The sequence below is a fragment of the Bacillus rossius genome, unplaced genomic scaffold (assembly GCF_032445375.1).
Source record: "Bacillus rossius redtenbacheri isolate Brsri unplaced genomic scaffold, Brsri_v3 Brsri_v3_scf474, whole genome shotgun sequence".
Lineage (NCBI taxonomy): Eukaryota > Metazoa > Arthropoda > Insecta > Phasmatodea > Bacillidae > Bacillus > Bacillus rossius.
The window spans coordinates 26,115-32,936 of record NW_026962672.1 but is presented as its reverse complement, the minus strand read 5'-3'; the positions used below and the strand labels follow the sequence as shown (position 1 = coordinate 32,936).

Genomic DNA, 6,822 nt, shown 5'->3' with positions numbered 1-6,822 from the left:
CTTGTTATAGCATTTGATTTAGTAATAGGGAGCCCATATAGCTCCTGGTTCATTAGGATTGTTATCGCTTCTCGGCCTTTTGGCTAAGATCAAAGTGTAGTATCTGTTCTTATCAGCTTAATATCTGATACGTCCTGCATCGCAGGACCAGAATATTAAACTGATTTTTGGAACAGGGCGGAGTGCTAGGGGCTTGCCCCACCTCCGCCGCGGGTTGGCCCGGTATTGCAGTACCACCGGGATCGGCCCACCACAAAATGTAATAAACTTTAAGTTTGTTTTAAATGTAATAAACATTGTTACCAACTTGTAAGAATGGATGATAGTGAAAAATTGATTGTTGTAATGTAATGTGCCCAAGTGCAGAGACAATACAGAAAAGTCGTGTGTACATTCAACAAATGAAGAGGAAGAGAAAGCTGATCCAGTAGGTGCTGCCAGGGGCGGCCGAACAGGAACTACAAGGATGCCCAAGGGACGAACTTGGAATGCGAGAACATGTAGGAACTTAGCAATTTTGTGTGCAGAATAATAGGAATTAATTATTTTATTTTATCATACAATGTAGTGCTTGTTGTGAATGTTTAATAAATTTAGCTGTGTGAGAAAAAATTCAATATAATTAACAATTAGGCAGTGTTAAATGATAATAATGATGATGTATTGAAAATGTATTTTGTCATGTCGATGCGTGAGTTTATGTAAGTGTGTGGTTAAGGCTTGTTGTGAAACCTTTTATTACTATTATTGTTATTCATTACTCATGTTAATATTTGTATGAATTGTATTGACTTTTTTTTATCTGTTGAACTACATGTGTTTGGTTAATGGAGTTTTACAATGTGCAATATTAATTTTGATGTGTATTTTAAGGGATGTTTCTCGGCCTTTCGGCTAAGATCAGAGTGTAGTATCGCTTCTCGGCCTTTTGGCTAAGATCGAAGTGTAGTATCTGCGATTCTTCTACACTTTGTCTTGGCAGCATTTTTTGTGACGGATTGCCCCCGGACCTGGTCCGGGGAGTGCGATTGACCCTGCTGGCCACTGCCTAGTGCATGCCAGCATGGGGGCACATTGCTTAGGCAACGTTAAATATCTGTTTAGATAAAATTATATTGACAATTAAAATGTAATGTATAAAGTCAACTCTCCCATGAGAATCATTCTTGCCTTATTGAAACTGCAGTTAATCTAAGGGACCAGCTTGTGCTGCAGCAAGTGGAAAGTACGGTAATTGTAAGAGCGTTGTTATGGATATACCAAGTTTTTTGTTTATTGCTGGTGAATAGTGATTCATTTGGATTGTAATACCTCGTGTCACTGTATTGAAGATATTATCAATGTACAGACCATGCTTGTGCATGTGTGGTGTAGAGTATGACGGCTCGTCGAAAGTGTACAGTCGTTTATGGAAGTCAGTAGACCTTGTTATAGCATTTGATTTAGTAATAGGGAGCCCATATAGCTCCTGGTTCATTAGGATTGTTATCGCTTCTCGGCCTTTTGGCTAAGATCAAAGTGTAGTATCTGTTCTTATCAGCTTAATATCTGATACGTCCTGCATCGCAGGACCAGAATATTAAACTGATTTTTGGAACAGGGCGGAGTGCTAGGGGCTTGCCCCACCTCCGCCGCGGGTTGGCCCGGTATTGCAGTACCACCGGGATCGGCCCACCACAAAATGTAATAAACTTTAAGTTTGTTTTAAATGTAATAAACATTGTTACCAACTTGTAAGAATGGATGATAGTGAAAAATTGATTGTTGTAATGTAATGTGCCCAAGTGCAGAGACAATACAGAAAAGTCGTGTGTACATTCAACAAATGAAGAGGAAGAGAAAGCTGATCCAGTAGGTGCTGCCAGGGGCGGCCGAACAGGAACTACAAGGATGCCCAAGGGACGAACTTGGAATGCGAGAACATGTAGGAACTTAGCAATTTTGTGTGCAGAATAATAGGAATTAATTATTTTATTTTATCATACAATGTAGTGCTTGTTGTGAATGTTTAATAAATTTAGCTGTGTGAGAAAAAATTCAATATAATTAACAATTAGGCAGTGTTAAATGATAATAATGATGATGTATTGAAAATGTATTTTGTCATGTCGATGCGTGAGTTTATGTAAGTGTGTGGTTAAGGCTTGTTGTGAAACCTTTTATTACTATTATTGTTATTCATTACTCATGTTAATATTTGTATGAATTGTATTGACTTTTTTTTATCTGTTGAACTACATGTGTTTGGTTAATGGAGTTTTACAATGTGCAATATTAATTTTGATGTGTATTTTAAGGGATGTTTCTCGGCCTTTCGGCTAAGATCAGAGTGTAGTATCGCTTCTCGGCCTTTTGGCTAAGATCGAAGTGTAGTATCTGCGATTCTTCTACACTTTGTCTTGGCAGCATTTTTTGTGACGGATTGCCCCCGGACCTGGTCCGGGGAGTGCGATTGACCCTGCTGGCCACTGCCTAGTGCATGCCAGCATGGGGGCACATTGCTTAGGCAACGTTAAATATCTGTTTAGATAAAATTATATTGACAATTAAAATGTAATGTATAAAGTCAACTCTCCCATGAGAATCATTCTTGCCTTATTGAAACTGCAGTTAATCTAAGGGACCAGCTTGTGCTGCAGCAAGTGGAAAGTACGGTAATTGTAAGAGCGTTGTTATGGATATACCAAGTTTTTTGTTTATTGCTGGTGAATAGTGATTCATTTGGATTGTAATACCTCGTGTCACTGTATTGAAGATATTATCAATGTACAGACCATGCTTGTGCATGTGTGGTGTAGAGTATGACGGCTCGTCGAAAGTGTACAGTCGTTTATGGAAGTCAGTAGACCTTGTTATAGCATTTGATTTAGTAATAGGGAGCCCATATAGCTCCTGGTTCATTAGGATTGTTATCGCTTCTCGGCCTTTTGGCTAAGATCAAAGTGTAGTATCTGTTCTTATCAGCTTAATATCTGATACGTCCTGCATCGCAGGACCAGAATATTAAACTGATTTTTGGAACAGGGCGGAGTGCTAGGGGCTTGCCCCACCTCCGCCGCGGGTTGGCCCGGTATTGCAGTACCACCGGGATCGGCCCACCACAAAATGTAATAAACTTTAAGTTTGTTTTAAATGTAATAAACATTGTTACCAACTTGTAAGAATGGATGATAGTGAAAAATTGATTGTTGTAATGTAATGTGCCCAAGTGCAGAGACAATACAGAAAAGTCGTGTGTACATTCAACAAATGAAGAGGAAGAGAAAGCTGATCCAGTAGGTGCTGCCAGGGGCGGCCGAACAGGAACTACAAGGATGCCCAAGGGACGAACTTGGAATGCGAGAACATGTAGGAACTTAGCAATTTTGTGTGCAGAATAATAGGAATTAATTATTTTATTTTATCATACAATGTAGTGCTTGTTGTGAATGTTTAATAAATTTAGCTGTGTGAGAAAAAATTCAATATAATTAACAATTAGGCAGTGTTAAATGATAATAATGATGATGTATTGAAAATGTATTTTGTCATGTCGATGCGTGAGTTTATGTAAGTGTGTGGTTAAGGCTTGTTGTGAAACCTTTTATTACTATTATTGTTATTCATTACTCATGTTAATATTTGTATGAATTGTATTGACTTTTTTTTATCTGTTGAACTACATGTGTTTGGTTAATGGAGTTTTACAATGTGCAATATTAATTTTGATGTGTATTTTAAGGGATGTTTCTCGGCCTTTCGGCTAAGATCAGAGTGTAGTATCGCTTCTCGGCCTTTTGGCTAAGATCGAAGTGTAGTATCTGCGATTCTTCTACACTTTGTCTTGGCAGCATTTTTTGTGACGGATTGCCCCCGGACCTGGTCCGGGGAGTGCGATTGACCCTGCTGGCCACTGCCTAGTGCATGCCAGCATGGGGGCACATTGCTTAGGCAACGTTAAATATCTGTTTAGATAAAATTATATTGACAATTAAAATGTAATGTATAAAGTCAACTCTCCCATGAGAATCATTCTTGCCTTATTGAAACTGCAGTTAATCTAAGGGACCAGCTTGTGCTGCAGCAAGTGGAAAGTACGGTAATTGTAAGAGCGTTGTTATGGATATACCAAGTTTTTTGTTTATTGCTGGTGAATAGTGATTCATTTGGATTGTAATACCTCGTGTCACTGTATTGAAGATATTATCAATGTACAGACCATGCTTGTGCATGTGTGGTGTAGAGTATGACGGCTCGTCGAAAGTGTACAGTCGTTTATGGAAGTCAGTAGACCTTGTTATAGCATTTGATTTAGTAATAGGGAGCCCATATAGCTCCTGGTTCATTAGGATTGTTATCGCTTCTCGGCCTTTTGGCTAAGATCAAAGTGTAGTATCTGTTCTTATCAGCTTAATATCTGATACGTCCTGCATCGCAGGACCAGAATATTAAACTGATTTTTGGAACAGGGCGGAGTGCTAGGGGCTTGCCCCACCTCCGCCGCGGGTTGGCCCGGTATTGCAGTACCACCGGGATCGGCCCACCACAAAATGTAATAAACTTTAAGTTTGTTTTAAATGTAATAAACATTGTTACCAACTTGTAAGAATGGATGATAGTGAAAAATTGATTGTTGTAATGTAATGTGCCCAAGTGCAGAGACAATACAGAAAAGTCGTGTGTACATTCAACAAATGAAGAGGAAGAGAAAGCTGATCCAGTAGGTGCTGCCAGGGGCGGCCGAACAGGAACTACAAGGATGCCCAAGGGACGAACTTGGAATGCGAGAACATGTAGGAACTTAGCAATTTTGTGTGCAGAATAATAGGAATTAATTATTTTATTTTATCATACAATGTAGTGCTTGTTGTGAATGTTTAATAAATTTAGCTGTGTGAGAAAAAATTCAATATAATTAACAATTAGGCAGTGTTAAATGATAATAATGATGATGTATTGAAAATGTATTTTGTCATGTCGATGCGTGAGTTTATGTAAGTGTGTGGTTAAGGCTTGTTGTGAAACCTTTTATTACTATTATTGTTATTCATTACTCATGTTAATATTTGTATGAATTGTATTGACTTTTTTTTATCTGTTGAACTACATGTGTTTGGTTAATGGAGTTTTACAATGTGCAATATTAATTTTGATGTGTATTTTAAGGGATGTTTCTCGGCCTTTCGGCTAAGATCAGAGTGTAGTATCGCTTCTCGGCCTTTTGGCTAAGATCGAAGTGTAGTATCTGCGATTCTTCTACACTTTGTCTTGGCAGCATTTTTTGTGACGGATTGCCCCCGGACCTGGTCCGGGGAGTGCGATTGACCCTGCTGGCCACTGCCTAGTGCATGCCAGCATGGGGGCACATTGCTTAGGCAACGTTAAATATCTGTTTAGATAAAATTATATTGACAATTAAAATGTAATGTATAAAGTCAACTCTCCCATGAGAATCATTCTTGCCTTATTGAAACTGCAGTTAATCTAAGGGACCAGCTTGTGCTGCAGCAAGTGGAAAGTACGGTAATTGTAAGAGCGTTGTTATGGATATACCAAGTTTTTTGTTTATTGCTGGTGAATAGTGATTCATTTGGATTGTAATACCTCGTGTCACTGTATTGAAGATATTATCAATGTACAGACCATGCTTGTGCATGTGTGGTGTAGAGTATGACGGCTCGTCGAAAGTGTACAGTCGTTTATGGAAGTCAGTAGACCTTGTTATAGCATTTGATTTAGTAATAGGGAGCCCATATAGCTCCTGGTTCATTAGGATTGTTATCGCTTCTCGGCCTTTTGGCTAAGATCAAAGTGTAGTATCTGTTCTTATCAGCTTAATATCTGATACGTCCTGCATCGCAGGACCAGAATATTAAACTGATTTTTGGAACAGGGCGGAGTGCTAGGGGCTTGCCCCACCTCCGCCGCGGGTTGGCCCGGTATTGCAGTACCACCGGGATCGGCCCACCACAAAATGTAATAAACTTTAAGTTTGTTTTAAATGTAATAAACATTGTTACCAACTTGTAAGAATGGATGATAGTGAAAAATTGATTGTTGTAATGTAATGTGCCCAAGTGCAGAGACAATACAGAAAAGTCGTGTGTACATTCAACAAATGAAGAGGAAGAGAAAGCTGATCCAGTAGGTGCTGCCAGGGGCGGCCGAACAGGAACTACAAGGATGCCCAAGGGACGAACTTGGAATGCGAGAACATGTAGGAACTTAGCAATTTTGTGTGCAGAATAATAGGAATTAATTATTTTATTTTATCATACAATGTAGTGCTTGTTGTGAATGTTTAATAAATTTAGCTGTGTGAGAAAAAATTCAATATAATTAACAATTAGGCAGTGTTAAATGATAATAATGATGATGTATTGAAAATGTATTTTGTCATGTCGATGCGTGAGTTTATGTAAGTGTGTGGTTAAGGCTTGTTGTGAAACCTTTTATTACTATTATTGTTATTCATTACTCATGTTAATATTTGTATGAATTGTATTGACTTTTTTTTATCTGTTGAACTACATGTGTTTGGTTAATGGAGTTTTACAATGTGCAATATTAATTTTGATGTGTATTTTAAGGGATGTTTCTCGGCCTTTCGGCTAAGATCAGAGTGTAGTATCGCTTCTCGGCCTTTTGGCTAAGATCGAAGTGTAGTATCTGCGATTCTTCTACACTTTGTCTTGGCAGCATTTTTTGTGACGGATTGCCCCCGGACCTGGTCCGGGGAGTGCGATTGACCCTGCTGGCCACTGCCTAGTGCATGCCAGCATGGGGGCACATTGCTTAGGCAACGTTAAATATCTGTTTAGATAAAATTATATTGACAATTAA

General features: G+C 38.8%; 5 non-coding genes and 5 pseudogenes across 5 annotated transcripts; all 10 read left to right on the top strand.

Moving 5' to 3' along the window:
- The first annotated feature begins 63 nt into the window (after positions 1-63).
- On the top strand, positions 64-256 carry LOC134544701 (U2 spliceosomal RNA). The gene has a single exon (XR_010077996.1). It is a non-coding gene; the product is annotated as a U2 spliceosomal RNA (small nuclear RNA).
- A 656-nt stretch (positions 257-912) lies between these two features.
- LOC134544728 (U2 spliceosomal RNA) lies at positions 913-1,077 on the top strand (annotated as a pseudogene).
- Positions 1,078-1,487: 410 nt separating this feature from the next.
- On the top strand, positions 1,488-1,680 carry LOC134544700 (U2 spliceosomal RNA). Its single transcript, XR_010077995.1, has one exon. It is a non-coding gene; the product is annotated as a U2 spliceosomal RNA (small nuclear RNA).
- Positions 1,681-2,336: 656 nt separating this feature from the next.
- LOC134544727 (U2 spliceosomal RNA) lies at positions 2,337-2,501 on the top strand (annotated as a pseudogene).
- Positions 2,502-2,911: 410 nt separating this feature from the next.
- Positions 2,912-3,104, top strand: LOC134544698 (U2 spliceosomal RNA). Its single transcript, XR_010077993.1, has one exon. It is a non-coding gene; the product is annotated as a U2 spliceosomal RNA (small nuclear RNA).
- A 656-nt stretch (positions 3,105-3,760) lies between these two features.
- Positions 3,761-3,925, top strand: LOC134544726 (U2 spliceosomal RNA; annotated as a pseudogene).
- Positions 3,926-4,335: 410 nt separating this feature from the next.
- LOC134544697 (U2 spliceosomal RNA) lies at positions 4,336-4,528 on the top strand. The gene has a single exon (XR_010077992.1). It is a non-coding gene; the product is annotated as a U2 spliceosomal RNA (small nuclear RNA).
- A 656-nt stretch (positions 4,529-5,184) lies between these two features.
- On the top strand, positions 5,185-5,349 carry LOC134544725 (U2 spliceosomal RNA; annotated as a pseudogene).
- A 410-nt stretch (positions 5,350-5,759) lies between these two features.
- On the top strand, positions 5,760-5,952 carry LOC134544696 (U2 spliceosomal RNA). The gene has a single exon (XR_010077991.1). It is a non-coding gene; the product is annotated as a U2 spliceosomal RNA (small nuclear RNA).
- Positions 5,953-6,608: 656 nt separating this feature from the next.
- LOC134544723 (U2 spliceosomal RNA) lies at positions 6,609-6,773 on the top strand (annotated as a pseudogene).
- The last annotated feature ends 49 nt before the right edge of the window (positions 6,774-6,822 follow it).